The sequence below is a fragment of the Gigantopelta aegis genome, chromosome 2 (assembly GCF_016097555.1).
Source record: "Gigantopelta aegis isolate Gae_Host chromosome 2, Gae_host_genome, whole genome shotgun sequence".
Classification (NCBI taxonomy): Eukaryota; Metazoa; Mollusca; class Gastropoda; order Neomphalida; family Peltospiridae; genus Gigantopelta; species Gigantopelta aegis.
Genome location: NC_054700.1, coordinates 3,328,495 through 3,355,994, shown reverse-complemented (window position 1 = coordinate 3,355,994; position 27,500 = coordinate 3,328,495).

Below are 27,500 nucleotides of genomic sequence, written 5' to 3'. Positions count from 1 at the left end.
AAACGAACTGACCGCTGTGTAAAAATCCTTGAAAGTCTTTGAAAATGGTAGTAGATTTTTTAATTTCTTTGGTCTTTAAGGCTATAAACCCTGTAAACTAACCTGTTTCACAAATAAGATTCTCATAACTGGACCACTGGTTAGTTGGTAAAAATGTCTGACAACAGGAGGTAAAAAAGAGAAATTAAATGACTGAGCCTTGTTGATCTGACGCGCGAGAGGTTATATTATTCGCACCGAAAGTTAATTCAACATTTTCTTTTTAAACGCAATTTCTGTGAGCCAATCTGAACCCAATATCATCAATTTTAAGCAATAAAAAAGAAGGACTTTCAGACTTTAATTGCGTATGGGGCTTGTAAAGTTTTCTATTAAGATACTTTACATGTTTGAACTTTATCGTTGTTGAAAATGCTTCTCAACTGTCAAGAAAAAAACTTACAAAAGAAAGACAAGTTGACAGGAATAACTGCTGATAATGACTGCGCGAACTACACATAAAACCCCCACATAATACCCTCACGGAGTTTAAAGCAAAACAGAGTGACATGAAGAAGCACTGACGGTATTGTCATCGGGTAGTGGTTTTTACTCACACGGTATGACAGAGGTTTTAGAAGCATTGGCGATATTGTAATCGAGCAATAATATTGCCAGAGGTTTTACATGTAGAAATATTGGCGATATTGTAAGTGAGTAATAGTTTTCGCCAGATGTTTTACACACAGAAGTATTGGCGATATTGTGACAGACCAGTGTTTTTTTGCAAGAGGTTTTACATGTAGAAATATTGGCGATATTGTAAGTGAGTAATAGTTTTCGCCAGATGTTTTACACACAGAAGTATTGGCGATATTGTGACAGACCAGTGTTTTTTGCAAGAGGTTTTACATGTAGAAGCATTGGCGATATTGTAATAGAGCAATGGTTTTTGTCAGAGGTTTTACATGTAGAAGCATTGGCTATATTATAATCCAGCAGTGTTTTTTGCCAGAGGTTTTATGTGTAGAAGCATTGGCGATATTGTAACAGAGCAATGTTTTTTGTCAGAGGTTTTACATGTCGAAGCATTGGCGATATTATAACCCAGCAGTGTTTTTTGCCAGAGGTTTTATCTGTAGAAGCGTTGGCGATATTGTAACAGAGCAGTGTTTTTTGACAGAGGTGTCACGTGTAGAAGGATTGGCAATATCAGATGTTTCCCCAGAGGCATATAGCATAGCGGGCCGATACACCTTAGGTGTGTAAGTAAACGCTTTGACGTCATGGGAGCGCCTTAAATCAACTGCCACTACGCTTTAATTGGATATGTGTAACAATCGACTGTTGGTTGTAACAACTTTTGAAACTTAATAGCACACATGTATTCACACCTCTAATAGGTGAAACATGTTCTTAATACCTAAGACACGTGTTCTTAAAGGGACATTCCTGAGTTTGCTGCAATTTTTAAGATGTTATCGACAACAGAGACTTTTTAACGATTGTAATTATATATCAAACATATTTTTCTGCATAAAATATTAATGGCTGTATATTAAACGTGTTTCTGATCGTTCTAATATTTGCACTAGGTTAAATTTATTTTATTTCCCCCCAAAAAATATTTCGTACGTATAAAATTATTTGAAGACAACGTCCAGTTGGGCTTCTTACAAATATACTCTGTCAAAAAAGAAACGTATAGGCGAAATATTCATGGAATTACCTCTTTAATACAAAGTGCCATAATTTCGTTATTTATGATTGTATCACAGTCAAATTTGACATGAGTATGTGATAATGTTCTTGCTATGGACTGTCACCAAACAGCGTCGCACGAGGGCGTTGAAATCAGTACCTTGTGTGGCCACCAGCAGCATCAATTACTGCGCGACATCTCCTTGGCATAGACTGAATGAGTCGCTGAATCCGGGCACGTGGAATCCTAGCTCATTCTTCCTGCAGTGCATGTGACAGTTGCGGAAGCGTCCGAGGCTCCGGATCACGCTGGCGTACACGTCTGTCCAGTTCGTCCCATAGATGCTGAGGGGTTGAGATCTGGCGATCTTGATGGCTATGGCAGCACATTAATGTTCTCATTTTATAGGAAATCCATTGATACACGTGCCGTATGCGGCCTGGCATTGTTCTGCTGAAAGAGTTCTCTCTGTCAATCCAAAATGGGAAGCATGTGATGGCGAAGAATTTCATCCCGGTAGCGTACAGCTGTCAGGTTGCCTTGTACGAACACAAGTTCACTTTTGCCGGTGTATGAGATGGCTCTCCACATCATGACACTTCCTCCACCGAATCTGTCAACTTGGGCGACGCAGTTGTTGGCAAAACGTTCATTGCGGCGTCTGTAAACACGTTGTCGTCTATCACGTCGCTGTAGAAGGAAACGTGACTTGTCGCTGAACCATACTCGCCGCCAGTTTCACAAGTTCCACCCCTGTACATTCGTGCACTAGCGAACACGTAAATGTCGATGTTGACGTCGCAGGACGGGGCAAACATACGGTCTCCTAGCCCGTAAACCAGCTTCTTGAAGTCGGTTCCGAATGGTTTGTGCAGACACCCTTCTCAAACCAGGTATGCGTCCAGCAGTGTTCGTTGCTGTGGCAGTTCGTTGACGTAAGTGCAGAACCCAGATGTAGCGATCTTGTGCTGCAGTTGTTATGCGAGGTCTTCCACTTCTGGGCCGGTTTTCAGCTGATTGAAACTGCTGGTACCTGTCCCAGAAACGTGAAATGGTACTGTGATGGACGTCCATGTGGCGTACTGCGATTCACCTAACTAGAGCCGGCCGATTGCAATGTTTCGATTCGGCAGGTTTAATCTTGGTATCTTGTAACTCGTCTACGTCGACATGGAAATGAGGCATCATTGCGAGCATTGTAGCTTTAAATACCCATCACTACCGCAATCTTTTCCCCGAGATTCACGTGCATTCGCCAAAATCTGACCATTTCACGCCGATTTCCTGCAATTGTCGCACAACGTGTCACAACGTGCGTTAAATTTGTTTTAGGGTGCATTTGGGCATGCTGTCCCATTCCAGGAACATTAACAAACATGGTCATTCAGCAACATTGTACAAAAAACCCCGATATTTTGTAAAATCAAACACTTTTCTTCTTTCCCTATCACTTATGCGTTTCTTTTTTGACAGAGTATATTAAGACGACCAGAAACACATTGAATATACAGACACTGATACTCTAAACAAGAAAATATATTTAATATGTAAGTTTAATCGTAGAAATATTTTATTAGTCGGAATCATCTTACACTGCAGCAAACTCAGGAATATCCTTTTAATACCTTAGAAAACACATGTTCTTAATACCTAATATTGTAATCGGGCAGTGGTTTTTGGCCAGAGATTTTACATATAGAAGCAGCATTGGCGATATTGTAATCGGGCAGTGTTGTTTTGTTTTTATCAGAGGTTTTACATATAGAAGCATTGGTGATATTGTAATCGGGCAGTGTTGTTTTTTTTGTACCAGAGGTTTTACATATAAAAGCATTGGCGATATTGTAATCGGATAGTGTTGGGGGTGGGGGCGGGGGGGTATCGCAGGTTTTACATATAGAAGCATTGGCGATATTGTAATCAGGCAGTGTTCTGGGTTTTTTACCAGAGGTTTTACATATAGAAGCATTGGCGATATTGTAATCGGGCAGTGTTCTGGGTTTTTTACCAGAGGTTTTACATATAGAAACATTGGCGATATTGTAATCAGGCAGTGTTCGGGGTTTTTTATCAGAGGTTTTACATATAGAAGCATTGGTGATATTGTAATCGGGCAGTGTTGGTTTTTTTGTACCAGAGGTTTTACATATAGAAGCATTGGCGATATTGTAATCGGATAGTGTTGGGGGTGGGGGCGGGGGGGTATCAGAGGTTTTACATATAGAAGCATTGGCGATATTGTAATCAGGCAGTGTTCTGGGTTTTTTACCAGAGGTTTTACATATAGAAGCATTGGCGATATTGTAATCGGGCAGTGTTCTGGGGTTTTTACCAGAGGTTTTACATATAGAAGCATTGGCGATATTGTAATCGGGCAGTGTTCTGGGTTTTTTACCAGAGGTTTTACATATAGAAGCATTGGCGATATTGTAATCGGGCAGTGTTCTGGGGGTTTTACCAGAGGTTTTACATATAGAAGCATTGGTGATATTGTAATCGGGCAGTGTTCTGGGGGTTTTACCAGAGGTTTTACATATAGAAGCATTGGTGATATTGTAATCGGGCAGTGTTTTTGTTTGTTTTGGGGGTTTTACCAGAGGTTTTACATATAGAAGCAATGGTGATATTGTAACTGAGCATTGGCTTTTGCCAGATTATTTTAATGTAGCAGCATTGTCGATATTGTAACTGATAAATGGTTTTTGCCAGAGGTTTTATATGTAGAAGCATTGGCGATTTTAACACGGCATGCCAGAGGTTTTACATGTAGAAGCATTGGCGATTGTAACGCGGTATGCCAGAGGTTTTACATGTAGAAGCGTTGGCGATTGTAACGCGGAATGCCAGAGGTTTTACATGTAGAAGCATTGGCGATTGTAACGCGGTATGCCAGAGGTTTTACATGTAGAAGCATTGGCGATGTTAACGCGGTATGCCAGAGGTTTTACATGTAGAAGCATTGGCGATTGTAACGCGGTATGTCAGAGGTTTTTCATGTAGAATTAACGCGGTATGCCAGAGGTTTTATATAAAGAAGCATTGGCGATTTTAACGCGGAATGTCAAAGGTTTTTCATATAGAAGCATTGACACCTGTAGTGTAAAGAATCCCTAATGGTCGTCGTTTACCTCAATGGACGTTTTGGTCTTTACTTCCACACAAAGTACCTTATCGCAATTGAAAGAAATGTTTTATTTAACGACGCACTCAACACATTTTATTTACGGTTATATGGCGTCAGACATATGGTTAAGGAACACACAGATTCTAAGAGGAAACCCGCTGTCGCCACTACATGGGCTACTCTTCCGATTAGCAGCAAGGGATCTTTTATTTGCGCTTCCCACAGGCAGGATAGCACAAACCATGGCCTTTGTTGAACCAGTTATGGATCACTGGTCGGTGCAAGTGGTTTACACCTACCCATTGAGCCTTGCGGAGCACTCACTCAGGGTTTGGAGTCGGTATCTGGATTAAAAATCCCATGCCTCGACTGGGATCCGAACCCAGTACCTACCAGCCTGTAGACCGATGGCCTGCCACGACGCCACCGAGGCCGGTTTATCGCAATTGAGTCCTATAGTATTTGACCAATTACGGTTCAAGCACGCTATCCTGAGGATACAATCCAGCCGTGTGGACTGCCACTTTAGGACAGATAATTGGGTGGAGGGCTGTACAAAAGTAATATGGTTTTAATGGATTGGTTATTGAGGTTTAATTGATAAGTTAGTGAGTGCTTTAGAAATAAAATAAATCTATAGTCGTCGAAAGTTTGTTTTGTTTAACGACACCACTAGATCACATTGATGTATTAATCATCGGCTATTGGATGTCAAATATTTGGTAATTTTAACCAATTGTCTTGGAGAGGAAACCCGCTACATATTTCCATTAGTAGCAATGCATCTTTTATATGCACCATCCCACAGACAGGATGGCACACATCACGGCCTTTGATATACCAGTCGTGGTGCACTGCCTGGGACGAGAAATAACCCAATGGGTCCACCGACAGGGATCGATACCAAACCGACCGCGCATCAAGCGAGCGCTTTATACCACTGGGCTACGTCTAGCCCTCTATAGTGGTCGATTAAAGGCTCTTGATGACTCCTTTGACGGTTCCCTAAAGTGAACATGGAGGCAGACATGTAGACCAATCTGGATATCAGAAACTAAAGAAAATCAATGACAGGCCCACACCAATGGGTTGTTGTTTTTGTTTAACGACACTACTAGAGCATATTAATTTATTTATTAATCATCAGCTATTGGATGTCAAACATTTGGTAATTCTGACATATAGTCTTATAGAGGAGACCCGCTACATTTTTCCATTAATAGCAAAGGATCTTTAATATGCACCAAATCCACAGACAGGATAGCACATATCAGGGTCTTTCATATATCAGTTGTGGGGCACTGAATGGAACCAGAAACAGTCCAATGGGTAAATTGACGGAATCAATTCTAGACCAATCGCGCATTTAGCGACCGCTTTACCTCTGGGCTACGTAGACAAGTTTGGATGCCACTATCTATTAAAGAAAAACAATATCTTATCCACCCATGGACTTATAGGATATTATCAACATCGACCAGAGTACACGCCAGCTTTAACCAAATATCGGTTAGAATACACACAGGTCTGTGTCATGTCGGTTGCTGGTCTATAGGCATCCAGTGACGTGATGTCTGTATCATGTTGGTTGCTGGTCTATAGGCATCAAGTGACGTGATGTCTGATCATTAATCTTACAATAAAATACACGAAGCGTCCTAGCATGCTAATGGAGATAGTGATAGAAATCTTCACTTAAAGTATCCTTGTTTGACGTTAATAACGAACTGGTGGAAAATAATGATAATGAGGAAAGTCAACTCCAGTTAACATCTGCATGTTTTAGACAATGGGTTTTTGTTTGTTTTGTTTTGTTTTGTTTTGGTGTTTTTTTGTGTTTTTTTGTGTTTGTGTTTTTGTGTGGGGTTTTTTGTGTGTTTGTGTTTTGTTTTTGTCTTTGTGTGTGTGTGTTGTTGGGGGGGGGGGTGTTGATGTTGTTGGGGGGGTTAAAGCTCAATTTTATTATAAAACAAGATGATTTCTTGCTTACTTTGCGTTCATAAAATTATTCGAATATTTTACAACTGACATATATCACATCAATATTTTTAAAATCATATCTGCTTACTATGTAAACATTAATAAAGTACTTGTTTAAAATCATATCTGCTTACTATGTAAACATCAATAAGTACTTGTTTAAAATCATATCTGCTTACTATGTAAACATCAATAAAGTACTTGTTTAAAATCATATCTGCTTACTATGTAAACATCAATAAAGTACTTGTTTAAAATCATATCTGCTTACTATGTAAACATCAATAAAGTACTTGTTTAAAATCATATCTGCTTACTATGTAAACATCAATAAAGTACTTGTTTAAAATCATATCTGCTTACTATGTAAACATCAATAAAGTACTTGTTTAAAATCATATCTGCTTACAACGTAAACATCAATATAGTACTTGTTTAACCTCATATCTGCTTACAACGTAAACATCAATAAAGTACTTGTTTAACATCATATCTGCTTACAACGTAAACATCAATAAAGTACTTGTTTAACATCATATCTGCTTACAACGTAAACATCAATAAAGTACTTGTTTAACATGATATCTGCTTACAGCGTAAACATCAATAAAGTACTTGTTTAAAATCATATCTGCTTACTACGTAAAAATCAATAAAGTACTTGTTTAAAATCATATCTGCTTACTACGTAAACATCAGTAAAGTACTTGTTTAAAATCATATCTGCTTACTACGTAAAAATCAATAAAGTACTTGTTTAAAATCATATCTGCTTACTACGTAAACATCAGTAAAGTACTTGTTTAACATCATATCTGCTTACAACGTAAACATCAATAAAGTACTTGTTTAACATGATATCTGCTTACAACGTAAACATCAATAAAGTACTTGTTTAAAATCATATCTGCTTACAATGTAAACATCAATAAAGTACTTGTTTAAAATCATATCTGCTTACTATGTAAACATCAATAAAGTACTTGTTTAAATATACACCTTCTAAATTACTGTTTACGCGTTTGCAACAACTTATAACGTGTTCTCTGATGTTTACACGTACCCGTTGATAGTCTAAACTAACAATAAGGATAGACTAATTTAACTATATAATAGGCAGGGTGCAACTTGTACGTGTACGTGTACTCATATATATAGCGACTCGTATATATTGTACGAATTATTGTAGTTAACGTGATTGCGATACTATTTTGTTCCTATACGCTATCTCATAATTTTCCCTTTTGCCTTGAAAAACACAACCTCTATAATAATTATAACGAAAACATCAAAACTATTGCAATAGTAGGTCTACTCTACTATATATATCACTTCTATCTCTGCACAAGAAATGGGTCAAGCCTTGTTACCGGCGTAAAATAAACTATAAATATAAAGCTTTGTAAGGGTTAATCGAAAACGTGGGGGCGGCTTCCTCGTATTAAATGGGTCCCAATTACCATATGGTTAGGTCGTTGTTATCCAAACATTCAGGTTCCGTGCCTGAACTATTAGGAGATACAATTTTTCCTGTGACTACAATGTTGTCGTTTTAATCTAGACAAATGTGTGCTTTTGCAATCAATCCTCAATCTTTCCTTATCCTTTTCTGTCTATCTGAGTGGAGAGTGCAATGGAAGGAGTGAAATGGATGAGAAACAAATGGGGCCACTAATCACAAAGTAATTGCCTATTTGTTATTCGGAAACTTTCATCCTTGGAAGCCAAGATTACTATTTCGTACCAATAACTTCATCGATGTTTTTCCCATCCCAACCAGTTCCCCACGACTGGTACATCATCAAAGTCCGTGGCTTGTACTGTCCTGTCTATGGTATATAGTGTATTTAAAGATCCCGTGCTGCGTTATCTGTATTAGTAATTGTGGTTTGCTCTCTAGCAACCTCACCCCCCCCCCCTTTCTTTCGTTGATTCATTAACCATGTGTGGGTTTAACAGACTATCTATCTCTCTCTCTCTCTCTCTCTCTCTCTCTCTCTCTCTCTCTCTCTCTCTCTCTCTCTCTCTCTCTCTCTCTCTCTCTCTCTCTCTCATCAACGTTTATTTATTTTGTGTTCATAATCCAAGTAAAGAATATCGCTGTTCTTTTTAGTGTCAATATAATCATTTTAGACACCAAACAGCCACAGTTTAAAATGTACTGAGATGTCGTTAAATAAACATTCCTTTCCTTTTACTTCATCAACGTTTATTTATTTTGTGTTCATAATCCAAGTAAAGAATATCGCTGTTCTTTTTACGTACATGAGCTATTTATGGCTATCTATCAGCTATTTATGGCTGTCTATCAGCTATTTATGGCTGTCTATCAGCTATTTATGGCTGTATATTAGCTATTTATGGCTGTCTATCAGCTATTTATGGCTGTCTATCAGCTATTTATGGCTATCTATCAGCTATTTATGGCTATCTATCAGCTATTTATGGCTGTATATTAGCTATTTATGGCTGTCTATCAGCTATTTATGGCTATCTATCAGCTATTTATGGCTGTATATTAGCTATTTATGGCTATCTATCAGCTATTTATGGCTGTATATTAGCTATTTATGGCTGTCTATCAGCTATTTATGGCTATCTATCAGCTATTTATGGCTGTCTATCAGCTATTTATGGCTGTATATTAGCTATTTATGGCTGTCTATCAGCTATTTATGGCTGTATATCAGCTATTTATGGCTGTCTATCAGCTATTTATGGCTGTCTATCAGCTATTTATGGCTATCTATCAGCTATTTATGGCTACTGTACTAGCTCTACCCCACCCCATGAAGCCGTACGCCCGAGTTGAAGCCGATACTGGACTTGTGCAGTCTCAAAGTCGCATAAATGTGGTTTTCCGTCAAAATTAGTCATTAACCTTTTCTTTGAAATGTAAACATTACGCATTCAGTTATAATATATACTGAAAACAAAATTACAACTAAATAATCTAATTTACTAGTAGAAAAATAATATTGGAAAATCTTTAGTGAACGACGTACAGACTTGGGCGTGCTCAAGGTGGATGTTGCCGACAAGTGTACTGTCCTTATACAACTCATCTGTATTTGACGACCCTATCCAATCAACGTGCCAGATTTTGTGGATCGATTTCGTGAGATTTGTCGCCATGTAATAAGACAGGTATCAAGTCATACTGGATGTGACTCTGTATAGGCATATTTCTCGTTCCAGCCAGTGCACCACGACTGGTATATCAAAGGTCGTGGTATGTGGTATCCTGTCTGTGGGATGATGCATATAAAAGATCCCTTGCTGCTAATCGAAAAAGAGTAGCCCATGAAGTGGTGACAGCGGGTTTCCTCTCTCAATATCTGTGTGGTCCTTAACCATATGTCCGACGCCATATAACCGTAAATAAAATGTGTTGAGTGCATCATTAAATAAAACGTTTCCTTCTTCTTCCTTGACGGCCCTATCCAATCAACTTGCCAGATTTTATGGATCGATTTCGTGAGATGTTTAACTATGTGATAATACAGGTATCTGAATGCGACTCTGTATAGGCATATTACAATGTTTATATTTCTAAGTCATTTATGCAACAAAAAAACAAAAATGCTTGAGGTCGATTAATTTGTAGTTATCTATTTAAAAACAGATGTAAAAGTAGCGAAATATGTAACTATAAGATATACCGGTAGCACTTCCTGTCGGTGGGAAAGTGCATATAAAAGATCACTTGCTGCATTAGAAAAATTTAGCGAGTTTTCTCTGATCACTACGAGTCAGAATTACCAAATGTTTGACATCCAATAGCTGATGATTAATTAATCAATGTGCTCCAGTGGTGTCGTTAAACAAAACAAACAAAAATAAGACATAGCACCGTCTGTTCAGCGGTTAATGGTTGGTTGTTAAGCCGAACACATATCTTTGCGATTCCGGCATACGGTAAATATCGTACGGTAAACATCGTACTATAAAATTGGATTAAACAGCAGATGTCGCAATACTTACAGTCCGATCGTATGACGGAATCAGAGTCAGAGAAACTCTGACATTATCCTCCGACAACTGCCACCGTCGTACGATGAACTCCGGGTCGTGGAGATATGAAAGTTTGTTTTTGTTTAACGACACCACTAGAGTACATTGATTTATTAATCATCGGCTACTGGATGTCAAACATTTGGTAGTTTTTACATATAGAGATTAAACCCGCTACATTTTTCCATTAGTGGCAAAGAATCTTTTATGTGTACCATCCCACAGACAGGATAGTACATACCACGGCCTTTGATGCACCAGTCGTGGTGTACTGGCTGGAATATGTGAAGTAGGAGTCACACGCTATAGTGTGTGTTGGGGGGGGGGGGGGGGGTGCATACGTTTAAAGGTTTTTTTGTTTAATGACACAACTAGAGCATACTGATTTATTAACTGTCAGCTATTGGATGTCAAACATTTGGTAATATTGACATGTAGTCTTAGAGAGGAAACCCGCTACATTTTTCCATTAGTGGCAATGGATTTTTAATATGCACCATCCCAAAGACAGGATAGCACATACCACAGCTGTTGGTATACCAGTCGTGGTGCACTTACTGGGACGAGAAATAGCTCAACAGACTCACCGACAAGGATCGATTCGAAACCGACTGCGTATGAAGCAAGCGCTGTACCACTGGGCTACGTCCTACCGATTTGGATCGGGCGGGGGGGGGGGGGGGGGGCACAAGGACATTTTATCGCTCGCTAGACTGTTTTTTAATGGATGCGATGTGATAGAGGACGATGGAACCAGTCAAATAGTTGACAATCGCTCGGTCTCCTGAACACGCTACTCGTGTCAGACCTAATATTTCGTGACGTGGATTTCTGTCAGATTGTGCGCTCCAATCGCGTGGCTCGTTACATATTTGAAACATGTTGCGTGCGTCCGTTGTTTTACTCACGTTTCAGATATAAAAGCTCCATTACCATTGTTCCAAGCGTAATAATTCGTTATTTGTGAATGTAGGCTAATGACCGATAAATCAAGACCAGATGTAAACTTTTTAAATAACTAACTCAATAATTAATTGTTATGTCCAGCCGTTGGGCGTAAATAGTGGTTTCCTTAATACATGGCTAAAAACAGAAAATAGAAAATACACAGAAATATATACTCAACGTTTGTTGGCAGAATTTGTAATGATTTTCAAGTTTTCCAAGGTTCTTTGGCTCAATTTATTTCCCGTTTTCAATTGACCGCAAAGAATTATGGGAAGATGTCGTGTGAAAAACGTTTGTGAAAACAATGTAATCCCACGCATTTAAATTATAGGTCATTCTCAATAGATTTTTAAAAAATAACAAGTGTCTTTTTTTTAACAATTTGTTTATCAGTTTCATTTCACGAATGTCAAATTTCACTGTGTGCCTTTTTTCAGGAGTTTGTCCATGTGACCTTTTTGCCCTTGAACCCATCTCGAATATCATTACTGTTTTGCGTCCGTCTGTGGACTAAGCAGTTATTGGAAGCAAAAACAACTAACCAAGTCAACTGATATGGTAAACATGCTTTCGTCAGTAAGTGGGCACAAAACTGTGTTGGACACCTATTGACCAACTGCTGTATTGCGTGGGTTTTTGTAAAAATCAAACGTTTCCCTTCCATTCGTTACCATGGATAATCGCCATTACATACAAATGTATGAGATGATCGTTTAACATACCAGGACCGAGTTCAGGCAGACCGAGCATAAAAACGTACGCTAGACTGGTTTATTTACTTCACAGTAAACCTAACGAGTTCGCGAACGTTAGCGAAACGTTTGTTGACTGAACTCGGGGCAGGCTTCAATAACGAGAACCGATTGAGGTCATCTTTGGCTTGACCCAGTCGTGACGTCGCTTTGAACTTCACGTCTGTCGCGCTGAATGATCGTCGGCGACGTGGCCGTGGTCGTAGTTAATTTACCATTACACTGATATAATAATACCCAGTGCAGTTGGGAAGATGCGAAATTAATCTAGACGAACCGAGTTCTCGTTTGGGTTGAAATTAGTTATGCTTTGCGTCTGACGTTAACGAACGAAAAACAACCCAACCTATTTGTTAAAAGAACATTCCAGAATTTGTAGCTGTTGTAACAGGCTTCCAATTAATATAGGTTTTTTTAGCGATTAAAGTAACATATATATTAAATGTCTTATGTCAAAGTTGAACCTACAATATTGCGTTATTTTCACATTATTTGTAATAAATAATTACAAATTAATTAATCCCACGCATAATCTTTCCACAATTAACTCAAGAATAATACATTTTAAAAGTATTGCACTGGACAACAAGATGGGTTTCACGAATAATGTGTGGCTAAATATAGTATGGCCACCATCTTTCTTTATTTTGTCAGTTGATCGCAAATAATTCTGGTTAAACTTAATATTTGAATGTGTATGCATAAAATAGTGACATCACTAGTTAATGCGTGTGACACACTCTCAAGATTCCCTCCTAAATATACATATATTTTTAATTCTATTAGTAAATGGAATCATTTGGTTGTAATTTTTATATGCATATAGCTGAAGGTAGGCTATAAACTTTATGTTTCAACGCAACAATTAATAAATATATATTTGGCATGAACCGCCATTATTGTAACATCGACATAGCATCTTTAATTTCATTTTTTTTAAGACTAGAAATTCATTTTGTAGAATGGAAAGCAGTCTTTACTTCTGACATGTGTAATCTGAAAGCAAATGTTAGAAACTGTAAAACGGTTCTAGATCATTGTACTCATGTAAACGTTTTGTCGTTTTGTGTAAATGTTTTGAAACTAACCTTTTCTTCTTTTTTCCTCCCCACTTTAACGACATCTCTAAATATTGATCGTCCTAACATCGCCACTAATATTTTAATCTGAATCGTTGTACGGGGTTTAACATGGAAAGCAAAAGTTGCTCTTGAAGCTGATTATCAGAAAGCATGTTGTGTGTTTTCAGTGTCAACTGATTCTTGATTCCTGTAAAATTCGAACCTTTGTTTTTTTCTTCTTCTTTCTTTTTTATTTCTTTTTTTAACTTCTTTTTCTATTCGAACTTGGTTTTCTTGCTTATACTATTAATGTCTACACATCATTTGTGCTTCCTTGTGTTTGTAGTAGCTAACTGGACTTTACCTCTCAATAATTTCGGACGTATTAAACAGAATACTCGGAAGTAAAGTCCAGTATGTTACATCAAAGTTTTCTTGGGAAGGGTGGGGGAGGGGAGCGTTGTGATTTTGCCATCGATAAAGCACCAAGGGATCTTTTATATGCACTTTCCTATTGACAGTACAGTACATACCACGGTTCGTATCAGTCATGGGGCACTGGCTGGAACGGGAAAAAACCCCGAGTCTATAGAAGGTGATCGATCCTGCGACTGATTGCATCTCGGGCGAACACTCAACCCACTGAGCCAGGTTCGACAAATCCACTAACCCTCGGTGCTGCCTAGTGGATTTTTGGCCTGGGCCAGTGTAAATGATCAACTATATTACTATAATACACCGACATCGGTGGTGTTGTGGTTAAGCCATCGAACATAAGTTTTGGCAGGTACTGGGTTCGCAACCCGGTACCGGCTCCTACCCAGAGCGAGTTTTAACGACTCAATGGGTAGGTGTATGACCACTACACCGACTTCTCTCTCACTAACCACTAACAACTAACCATTAACCCACTGCCCTGGACATACAGCCCAGATAGCTGAGATGTGTGCCAAGGACAGCGTGCTTGAAAGTTAATTGGATATAAGCACATACATAAGTTGAAAGGAAAGGAAAGGAAAATGTTTTATTTAACGACGCACGCAACACATTTTATTTTACGGTTATATGGTGTCTGACACAGAGATATTGAGAGAGGAAACCCGCTGTCGCCACTTCATGGGCTACTCTTTTCGATTAGCAACAAGGGATCTTTTATATGCACCATCCCATAGACAAGATAACACATACCACGGCCTTCGATATACCAGTCGTGGCGCACTGGCTGGAGCGAGAAATAGCCCAATGGGCCCACCGACGGGGATCGATCCCAGACCGATCGCACATCAAGCGAACAAACATACGTTGAAATGAAATGAACTATAATACATAGGGCACTAGCCAAAGCTTCCGAGAGGGCTGGTAACTTTCATAAACATTTGTTTAAAACTGAAAAAGTCTGAGCTACATCCCTTGACCCTTGATTGTCGACGACATCTTCTCTCTCGGGGATGCCACGTTATGGCGGATTTGTTATCGGATTGACAGGGCGTCAGAAGTAATATTGAACAGTTTGGCGATGATTGCTGAGCAGTGTCCTCTGTCAGGCCATTGTGTATTTGCGCTCGGAGTCGACGTATGAATACCGATAGGTGGCCGTCACTAAACACGGCCGCCATCAATAAATCAGGGAAGAGAGGTGAACCTCGTCTCAGCAGAATACAGATTAGAGAATGGATCTTCAAATAACTGTCATAAGCAAGGCAAGAAAGAAGGAAGGAAGGAAGGAAGGAAGGAAGGAAGGAAGGAAAGAAAGAACGGAATACAAAAGAGAAAGAAACAAAGAGAAAGAAAGTAGAAAGAAACAACGAAAGAAAAGGAAAAGAGAAAGAAAGAAAGAGAAGGAAAAAAAGAAAGAAAGAAAGAAGAAAAGAAAGATGTAGAAGAATCAGAGAGAAAAAGAAAAAAAGAAAGAAAGAAAGAAAAAGAAAGAAAGAAAAGAAAAGAAAGATGGAGAAAGAATCAGAGAAAGAAATAAAGAAAGAGAAAGAAAGAAAGAAAGAGAAAGAAAAAAGAGGAAGAAACAAACAGAAAAAGAAACAAACAAAAAAGAAAGACCGAATGAAAGAAAGAAAGACATGTTCTTTTAACAACATCTGAGTACAATTTTAAATTTATTATGTAATATTTAATGTCTAACATGATATTGACAGTCATTCGATCAACAGAGAAAGAAGAAATGTTTTATTCAACGACCCACTCGCGCATTTTTATTTACGGTTATACGGCATCTGGCATATGGTAAAGTTTTTGTTTAACGTCACCACTAGAGTACAATTATTTATTAATCACCGGCTATCATGTCAAACACTTGGTAATTCTGACGATTGGTCTCGAAGTAAACCCGCTAATTTGTTTTCATTATCAACAAGGAAACGTTTTTATGCACCTTCCAACAGACATGACAGCACATACCAAGGCCTTTTATATAACAGTCGTGATACACGTGAGTAGATCCATTGAACGGGTTCGACTCCTAACCAACCACCTCAGCACTCTACCGACGATTAAAGTTAAAGGGGTTTTTGTTTAACGACATCACTAGAGCACATTTATTTACTATTCATCATTTATTGGATGTCAAACATTTGGTATTTTTGACATATAGTCTCAGAGAGGAAACCTACCTATTTCCATTAGTAGCAAGTGATCTTTTATATGCACCATCCCACAGACAGGATAATACATTCGGCTTTTGATATACTAGTCGTGGCGCAATGGATGGAACGAGATTACTGCAAACGGTTTTCGGTCCTAGACTGACCGCGCATCAGGCTAGCACTTTACCGCTTGGCTCTGTTGGTGATAAAGTATAAGACCAATCCCGTTGAAAGACCACCTAAAAAGTGTATATAGTGAAACCTCTCAAGACCGGACCCTCTGTAAACCGGAATTCCCTCAAAACCGGACGTTTTACAGAGTTCCTTTCTAAAAACCAGGACAGAACTTAACCTCTCTAAACTGGATCCCTCTTAAAACTGAACATTTTTCTTGGTCCCAAGGGTGTCTGGTTTAGAGGGGTTATATTAAATAAGGACTCCACCTTTTTATATTGCCCTGTGATACACATGCATATAGAAGGAAAACCTCTACTAGAGACAGTGAAAACAGTTAAAAAAAGAAGTTTTTTGTTTGTTTTAAAACACGAGTTACTATGCTTACAGTATTTAATTCTGAGATTATGGTGATATTTGGGTTTAACATTTTATTACTGAAATTGTGATTCGGTTTGACATTGTTTTTGTAGGGCCTACTAGTTTGTATAAAAGTTGGCATCCTATTTTCAGTAGGACCCCGCCATTATGTTTCAAGAACAATCAATAACACCCCTGTATCTTATATAGGTATGACTACTCTAGCAGTGATTCAAATACCGTGTGTTCCCTTCTTTATTTTAAGTAGGACCCCGCCATTATGTTTCAAGAACAATCAATAACACCCCTGTATCTTATATAGGTATGACTACTCTAGCAGTGATTCAAATACCGTGTGTTCCCTTCTTTATTTTAAGTAGGACCCCGCCATTATGTTTCAAGAACAATCAATAACACCCCTGTATCTTATATAGGTATGACTACTCTAGCAGTGATTCAAATACCGTGTGTTCCCTTCTTTATTTTAAGTAGGACCCCGCCATTATGTTTCAAGAACAATCAATAACACCCCTGTATCTTATATAGGTATGACTACTCTAGCAGTGATTCAAATACCGTGTGTTCCCTTCTTTATTTTAAGTAGGACCCCGCCATTATGTTTCAAGAACAATCAATAACACCCCTGTATCTTATATAGGTATGACTACTCTAGCAGTGATTCAAATACCGTGTGTTCCCTTCTTTATTTTAAGTAGGACCCCGCCATTATGTTTCAAGAACAATCAATAACACCCCTGTATCTTATATAGGTATGACTACTCTAGCAGTGATTCAAATACCGTGTGTTCCCTTCTTTATTTTAAGTAGGACCCCGCCATTATGTTTCAAGAACAATCAATAACACCCCTGTATCTTATATAGGTATGACTACTCTAGCAGTGATTCAAATACCGTGTGTTCCCTTCTTTATTTTCGTCAGTATATAAAAGAGTCATTGCCGTTATTTGGTTGGTGTTCCCTGTGTGACGTCAGCTCGTTTAGTCTATCTCTGTCTAGATCAACTGTCGAAGGACTCGTGGTTTTAAAACCAGACAGCCATACTTTATAATGAGCCGAGATGTCGTTACACATAATGCCCTTTCCATTTCTTCCTCAGCATATATAAATCAACCCATGCAACTATGGCTCTATATATTTTCCAGCGCACTATATTAACGCGGATGGGTAATGGCGGTGTTTTGCCCTCAGATTCCCCAAGTGCGTCATAAACTCAGCGTCCGTTTATTCATTTGTTGACATCTAATTAAAGGCTAAGGACCCTGATGGTTTTAAAGCGAGTCTTAAAGACCTCCAGTCCTAAAGTATTGGTCTGTTGGGTATTCAGTTGTGTTCGACAAAGAAACTGAATCCGTATTCTTGATTTTCTACCATTAAATTAGCAGTTTGGTGTGTGTGACCTTGTGTTTTGTGTGAGCGTGTTTTTGTGTGAGCGCGTAATTCAATTTTCTTCTGTACAGTGAAACTCCTATAATCCGGACACCCTCGGTATCAAGTTAAAAAGTCCGGTATTAAGAGGTATCTGGTTTAGAAAGGTCACGGTTTGTACTACTTATTAAAAAGGGACAGTGAAAAATGTCCGGTTTGGGGGAATTCCGGTTTACTTAATGTCCGGTTTTGACAGGTTTCACTGTATATGTTATATTCCTTTCCTCTGGTTGTCGTTGACTATTTAGATGTAGTTATACATAACAATAAGGGGCGGGATTTGGCTCAGTCGGTTGAGCGCTCGCATGAGGTGCATGCATCGCAGGATCGAACCACCTTGGTTCAGCTAATTGGGGTTTTTTCTCGTTCCACCCAGTGCACTACAACTGGTCAAAGGCCGTGGTATGTGTTTTCCTGTTTATGAGAAAATGCATATAAAATATCCTTTGCTGCTAATGGAAAAATGTACTGGCTTTCTTCTGATGTCAGAATTACCAAATGTTTGACATCCAATAGCCGGTGATTAATTAATTAATTAATGTGCTCTAGTGGTGTCGTTACACAAAACACACTTTAAAACAAACTTTAGTACTACAATAGATCTCTTTCATATTCCACTGCGCATGTCCGTGTCGCAGAGCAATTCGTGAACGCTAATCGTGAATTTACGCGAGATCTCGCAAAAATAGCCCTGTGTACAAGTTGGGGGCATAGACAATGGGAGGCCACGCAATAGGAATGTGAATATCTCCATGATTAATTATTCTATTAGTAGGGAACCCGAAAATTCTGTCGACATCCATCAAAGACTTATTGGAGACATTTGTGAATTATTGCTTATCACGAAATAAAAAAAACATTTTGTTGTTAACGCCCGACAAACCATCGGTTCGGATCCGTACACATTAAGTAACGGATGTGGGCTGAAATAATATTAATGTGTGCGCGGGTGTATGTATGCAGATATTTATCGTATTTAGCATGATTTAAATATTTATAAAACATTATACGGATAAATATATTTAGAATTCTTGTCGGGATTTCTTTTCACCCAGTTATTTAAAATTTTGTTCGGAATTTGGAATAAAATTAAATGATACATATGAAATTTGAGCTACGGTACTATAAAACATTAAAATTGGGCCCATAGGAACGATATCTGGAGTTGGGGGGGGGGGGGGGGGGCACAATTTGTAGTGAAGCGCAATGGGAAAGATGTCTATTATTAGGGGTGTTATTAAAACAACCTGTTATATTGAAAATGGTCATATATTGCATATAGTATTTTTAGCATGCGCTAGTAGTTTTGTGAAACCACTGGTGAGTGCAATGTGGGTGGAACCAATCGAAGAATGATGAGTGGTGTTTTGTGTAACTTGTAACTGGTGGACAAATGTGTCATAGACTTTCAAATGAATAATTTCTTTGAGGTTTATACAAGACGTAAGTCAGTATTCTTTGAATTATAGCTCTTTTTTTTTTTCTTTTTTTTTTGTGTCTAGCATATAATTATACACTTGGTCAACACAAAAAGAGAGGAAACTCGCTGTCGACACATAGGCTACCCCATCCGTTAAAGCAGCAAAGGATTTTTAGTTAACTTTCTCATGCTAGTCTCAGACTGTCGAATGCCACGACAAAGTTGGCCAACTCGACGGTTGCGTTGTACTTTCTCCAACTCCCGACTTAGACGAGTGCGCTCAGATTATACGACGAGGATCGAGTTGTAAGAGCGCTTACACTAGCAACTGGACAGACGTAGAAGTCGTGACGGCTGAAAATTGGCCAACTTTGTGGTGGCAGTTGGTAGTCTGAGGTTAGCATTATAGACAACGCAGTACGTACCACGGTTTTTGATACATTGGTCGTGGCGCACTTCTCGGGACGGGTAAAAGCCCGGGTGACAGTCCATGGGGTATACACAGAGATCGGAGATTCTGACTTGCCCTAGTTTAACCAGTAAAAATTGACACTGAGTTTAGTTTATCTACAAACCTTTAACACATATGTGAGCGGGACGTAGCCCAGTGGTACAGCGTTCGCTCGATGCGCGGTCGATGTGGGATCGATCCCCGTTGGTGGGCCCATTGAGCTATTTCTCGTTCCAGCCAGTGCACCACGACTGGTATATATCAAAGGCCGTGGTATGTACTACTTTGTCTGTGGGATGGTGCATGTAAAAGATCCCTTGCTGCTAATCGAAAAGAGTAGCCTATGAAGTGGCGACAGCGAGTTTCCTCTCTCAATATCTGTGTGGTCCTTAACCATATGTCTGACGCCATATAACCGTAAATAAAAATGTGTTGAGTGCGTCGTTAAATAAAACATGTCTTTCTTGGTAACACATTTGGATAAAGTTACAACAGAGTCAAACAAGAGGCTCTGACGTTGAAATAGGGAAATAGGCTGGAACTCGACTCCATAACCGTTACTTCTCAGATGCACGTGCGGTTTTGTTTTTTTTAATATGAAAAATGCATTTTGTGGTATTAGAAACACCAGGATGACCAGAAACACTTCGGTTCTACGGAAATGAATAATCTAAACAATAAAATATAAGTAATGTTTGATTTCAGTGATCATAAATAGATTTAACAGTAAACAATATGCCTTAGTGTTTAAAAAGTAGGGTCTGTCACTTTAATAATTAAATGATTTTCTGACACACCCGTTGGTGAGAACATCATTCGTTATTTTTGACAACGCATACTTGTTAATACATGTACGTTTGTTAACGATTTCAAGACATATGACTGGCTGCTCCTAGGTGATGACCAGGTCACCAATGCCATATATCCAATGAAAAAACAGCACGATCGAAATCGATTACACTGTGACGTATTAGTTAACCTGACAAGCATTTGTCTGTCATGCGTAAGTTAGCTACAAGCGCAAGGGCAGTAAATAACTTTAATCGAAAAAGATGTTAAAATTTGCTTAAAATCTGGTTTTTGAGAATATGTAAGAAATAGAATAATACATTCGTTTCCGTTAGATAGCATTTATGTTACAACTCGTTGTTTAAAAACGTATCGAATGAGCGAAAGAGAGTTGGATACATTTTAAAACAACTCGTTGTAAGATAGCTGATATCTAACGGCCACTCATGTAGTATTCTCTATATAAACAACTCGTTGTAAGATAAATGGTATCCGACAGCCACTCATGTAGTATTCTCTATATAAACAACTCGTTGTAAGATAAGTGGTATCTAACGGCCACTCATGTATTATTCTCTATATAAACAACTCGTTGTAAGATAACCACTCATGTAGTATTATCTATATAAACAACACGCTGTAAGATAAATGGTATCTAACGGCCACTCATGTAGTATTCTCTATATAAACAACACGTTGTAAGATAAATGGTATCTAACGGCCACTCATGTAGTATTCTCTATATAAACAACTCGCTGTAAGATAAATGGTTTCTAACAGCCACTCATGTAGTATTCTCTATATAACCAACACGTTGTGAGATAAATGGTATTTAACGGCCACTCATGTATTATTCTTTATATAAACAACTCGTTGTGAGATAAATGCTTTCTAACAGCCACTCATGTAGTATTCTCTATATAAACAACACGTAAGATAAATGGTATCTAACGGCCACGCATGTATTATTCTCTATATAAACAACACGTTTTGAGATAAATGGTATCTAACGGCCACTCATGTATTATTATCTATATAAACAACACGCTGTAAGATAAATAGTATCTAACGGCCACTCCTGTATTATTCGCTATTAAACAACACGTTGTAAGATAAATGGTATCTAACGGCCACTCATGTATTATTCTCTATATAAACAACTGCATCCAAAAACATGTCCGGACTTTAAAATTTATCCCAAAATAGTTAAGACTGCTCAGCCAAAGGGTTTTTAAGGTGATTTTTGAGCAATTGAACGGGCGCCAAAATAAAATGCGTTAGACTACTTATAAAAAAATAAACATAAGAATTTTGAAAGCTTCCAAAACGTTTAAAGTCTAACTAGCCAATGTAAAAGAGGTTGGTACTAAACGGAGGCAAAGGTTGGTAGGAGATTGGTGGGAGATTGGTGACTACGACGAGGAGAGCCAGACTCTGGAATCGTAGTTGGGCAGGAACTGGTGGAACTCTGGTGTCCCTAGGGCCTTGGCAGCCTTAGGGTACTGATCACCTCCGAAGATCTTCTTCAGGATGCGATGGATTGAAACGTTATCCACCTGGGTGATCAGCAGAGCCTGGTTGTAGAGTTGTCCCTTGCGGTATGTCACTAACAAACATCTGATTCCATCGTTTAAGCTGATGACATGGCTTTCGTGCTCTCCATCGCCGTCGGGGATCTGCCTAAATCTATGGTCGAAAGGGGGGCAGAGAAAGTCTTCAGGTTGAGTGATGCCCATCCTGTAGCATTTGCCATAGCGCTTGTTCAGGTGGCCGTGGAGCGTCCAGGCTTGAGTGCCTTCCACTGGTTCCGCCCCTTTGGGGGGCGGCGGCGGTTGTTGAGGAGGGTCCCTGCTGGTGGTGGTGGTCGCAGTCGTCTCGGCCTTCCTCTTTCCAACGGCGGGTAGGGCCGAACTCCAGGCGCGCTCCTCCTTGGTAGCACGGTCAAATTCCGGAGTTGAAGTGGAGTGACGAATAGGGTGCCTGGTCGCTAACTCCGGGAACATGGGTTCAAACGGAGTTGGCGGTGGCGTAGTCGGCGGTGGCGTAGTCGGCCGTGTGGTTTCTGTCGGGAGCTTGTCCAACTTCTTCCTCTCGGTCGCAGGCTGGGCTGTGGGCGGTTTCACAGAAGGAGCCGCCACCAGCGGTTTAGCCGCTGGCTTTGGCCCCCCCCCCCCCCCCCCCGTTCCTTCCCTGGCGCGCTTTTCCTCTTCCTATATCTTCCTCTCTTCGGAGATGGTGGGTTCCCGTACACCAAGGTCACGGAAGCCCGTGACCCGGTGTACGATACCCGGTATTCTAGCAGCATTCCGTAGGACTTGAGCAATCCCCCCAGGTGGGGGGGCAGATCGAGAGAACAAGGGCTGACGTCCGTCTTCATCGAAAAATAGTACAGAATGCAAGAATCGACTGCAAGAATCGACTCGAAAAAGTACAGAATGTAAATAGTATCTAACGGCCACTCATGTAGTATTCTCTATATAAACAACTCGTTGTAAGATAAATGGTATCTAACGGCCACTCATGTATTATTCTCTATATAAACAACTCGCTGTAAGATAAATGGTATCTAACGGCCACTCATGTATTATTCTCTATATAAACAACTCGCTGTAAGATAAATGGTATCTAACGGCCACTCATGTAGTATTATCTATATAAACAACACGCTGTAAGATAAATGGTATCTAACGGCCACTCATGTAGTATTCTCTATATAAACAACACGTTGTAAGATAAATGGTATCTAACGGCCACTCATGTAGTATTCTCTATATAAACAACACGTTGTAAGATAAATGGTATCTAACGGCCACTCATGTAGTATTCTCTATATAAACAACTCGCTGTAAGATAAATGGTATCTAACGGCCACTCATGTAGTATTCTCTATATAAACAACTCGCTGTAAGATAAATGCTTTCTAACAGCCACTCATGTAGTATTCTCTATATAACCAACACGTTGTGAGATAAATGGTATTTAACGGCCACTCATGTATTATTCTTTATATAAACAACTCGTTGTGAGATAAATGCTTTCTAACAGCCACTCATGTAGTATTCTCTATATAAACAACACGTAAGATAAATGGTATCTAACGGCCACGCATGTATTATTCTCTATATAAACAACACGTTTTGAGATAAATGGTATCTAACGGCCACTCATGTATTATTCTTTATATAAACAACACGTTGTAAGATAAATAGTATCTAACGGCCACTCCTGTATTATTCTCTATATAAACAACACGTAAGATAAATGGTATCTAACGGCCACTCGTGTATTATTCTCTATATAAACAACACGTTGTGAGATAAATGGTATCTAACGACCACTCATGTATTATTCTCTATATAAACAACTCGTTGTGAGATAAATGGTATCAAACGGCTACTCCTGTATTATTCTCTATATAAACAACTCGTTGTGAGATAAATGGTATCTAACGGCCACTCATGTAGTATTCTCTATATAAACAACTCGTTGTAAGATAAATGATATCTAACAGCCACTCGTGTAGTATTCTCTGTATAAACAACTGGCTGTAAGATAAATGGTATCTAACAGCCACTCATGTAGTATTCTCTATATAAACAACTCGCTGTAAGATAAATGGTATCCGACAGCCACTCATGTAGTATTCTCTGTATAAACAACTCGTTGTAAGATAAATGGTATCTGACAGCCACTCATGTAGTATTCTCTGTATAAACAACTCGTTGTAAGATAAATGGTATCTGACAGCCACTCATGTAGTATTCTCTATATAAACAACTCGTTGTAAGATAAATGCTAGTAGTCTTCAGGCTTTAAAAAGTGGTAAAAACGCAAGACAAGATCTTACTAACGCTATACTTATATTTATTACCGATTTGACCAAACTGGGATTCAATGTATTAGAATGGGTACCAGCTCATGTTGGAATCCCGGGAAACGAAGCTGCGGACCGCTTGGCCAAACAATCCCTACTAGAAACTAAAATATCCCCTTTGGTAAAGTTAGGGGTTACTGAACTCTTTTCCATAGCTAAACCTTCTATTTTTCAGCTATGGCAAAATGACTGGGATCATAAAACAAGGCCCTGACATTATGCCCTTAAACCTGAAGTTCATACAATTGGTCCTAACTTAAATAATGTTAAAAATACTGGTACCTTAACTAGACTTAGAGTGGGACAATCGGTGGGTCTAAAGGACACTATGCATATGTTGGGATTAACTAAATCTGATAAATGTGATAAATGCCATGTTGTTGAAAATGTTGGGTGAGGCTTTAGAGAAAACGTTTTCCGATATAAATATATCTTTCAATCCTATTAATCGTTTAAATCCTGATAAAGTTAACAGTCATATTATTTTTAAAGCCTTATTAAAATATATTTCAGATACAGGGATTAAAATCTAAACTATGTATATTGAAAATTAACTGTTCGCATTGGTCCCCTTACCTCGCCTGTTGAGCCCCTCTTCTATCACCACCACCACCACCACCCACCACCCCCATGTGTGTGTGTGGGGGGGGGGGGGTGGGTTTTTTCTCACCTCTCTCCTCATCGTATACAGTGTTAATCACTGGACTGTTTTGAGAGGGGCCCATGACCATTTTTCTTTTGAGGACTTCGGGGTCCATATTCATGACAACCCCCCCCCCGCCCGGATTTACTCTCAGCGGGCTTGGGCTTGCCTCTTTTGGAGTATCGCGACTCCCTCCCTCCACTTTTACCAAATCCAGGATCCGCTCCTGGCTAGCCTACCCTCCCCTTTTTGCCGCCACTGGCGATTGTGTCTTTCTCGATGATAGATTGTTACCCAGAACTAGGAATAACCGCTTCTGGAAAGGACCACTGCAGTATTCATAATTCATATAGCCCTACTGGGGCATCGTTAAACATTCCTTCCTTCATTCATATATCCCTAGACATTACATGCACTGTAAATATCCCCCTCAAATATAGAACTTAATATCTGGCGCCCTTGTATATATCAACCTAAATCCTAGTCTTTTGTCTCGTGGATGTTTTGTTCGTTTGTCCGGGTGTTTTTGTTTGTTTTGTTGTTTTTTCTCTCCCCCTTCTTTATAATAATTGTATATGTATATATGCTGTGTGTGTGTGTGTGTGTGTGTGTGTGTGTGTGTGTGTTATGTTCTATGTTTTATGCTGTGTTTTATACGTTTAATTTATCAAGGGTTACACTGCGTCTAATCTCTCTGGCAGGAGTAATACGCTGTATATTAGTAATCCTTATACGTTTTAACTTTTTGACTTTTGTTCTTAACCATATGTGATTAATAAAAACAAAATTATTTTAGGTATTTTAATAATTATGTGACCCCTATTGGAACTACATCTCGTATGGATTGGTATCCTTATTGGGATTCCAGAGGGGGTTTAACATTAATATTGCCCACAATTATACTTTACTTTTAATACGACTGGACACTAAAATATAATCCAACTTTTCCCTTTCTACTTACATTAACACCTTTTAATCTACTACTATGACATGTTTATATAAATGTGGGTTTTTTCTTCTTTTTTTTCTTCTTTTATTTTCTTATTATTATTGTTTTATTGTTATTTTATTATTTACCTCTTTTTTTCTTTCTTTTTTTTTTCTTTTTTTTCCTTCTCATTGTTTTAAATGGATGTTAAAAGTTAGGTGATAGCTCTTTTGACTTAAGTTAAGTCACAGCACCAATCACATAGTTTTATGCGGGTTCATGTTATGGTTAATATGGAGATATCATTCATCAATTTCCACTTTCCAATTCTTAACATTTCCATTATGGTGGAGGTGGTGGATGGGACGGCCTAGGGAAATGAATTAAAAATGGGGCAGACCTTCCCGTCTACTCTCCTCCGACATAAATACCAGATTAACCAGACATATTTTATTGTCAATATTCTACTTTTTACGTAATCATTTGTAGAAACCCTTTTTAACCCTTTGTATAAACACTTTTTAACTTCCCTGTAAATAAAGTTTATTTAACCATTAATTAGTATTTTTATCTAATCATTTGTATAAACGTTTTTAAATTTTTTTTTTTTTTTTTTTTTTTTTACTACTAACACTCTCCCCACCCCTCTCGTTGTGAGCACAGTTTCTGGCCCTAGTCAGAAATCGTGCTCGCAACGAGCGTGCTTGAACATTAAATTGATATAAGCACGTTAATTCCCGACATCTGACCTGACAGTCATTAGTGGGCATACATACATACATACAGATAAATGCTATCTGACAGCCACTCATGTAGTCATGTAGTATTCTCTGTATAAACAACTCGTAAGATAAATGCTATCTAGCGGCCACTCATGTAGTATTCTCTATATGACGGCTTTCAGCTATTGAGTGTTTTGAGCAATATTCGTTATAGATTGTGTGGGGGTGGCCAAGAGGCCTCACAGAACGGGGGCGAGTGAAAGTACGCAAAGAGGTTTGTCAAAACCTTCATAGCCTACTCTTGGCGATAGCAAAAAAAAAGAGAAAAAGTTACTAAGTCCATAGAATCAACTTTCTACTCGTCTTAAATAGGACACGCATTCAGTGAAACCTACAACATTCATTTAATACAGGTTTTTTTATAATTAAAACTATAAAATTCACTGACATTTTGAAGTTATAAAATGTAGCTTTGTGATAGAGCTTTGCCTAAGGTGTGATAGATTGCAATATTGACCCCACACGCACATACTCAC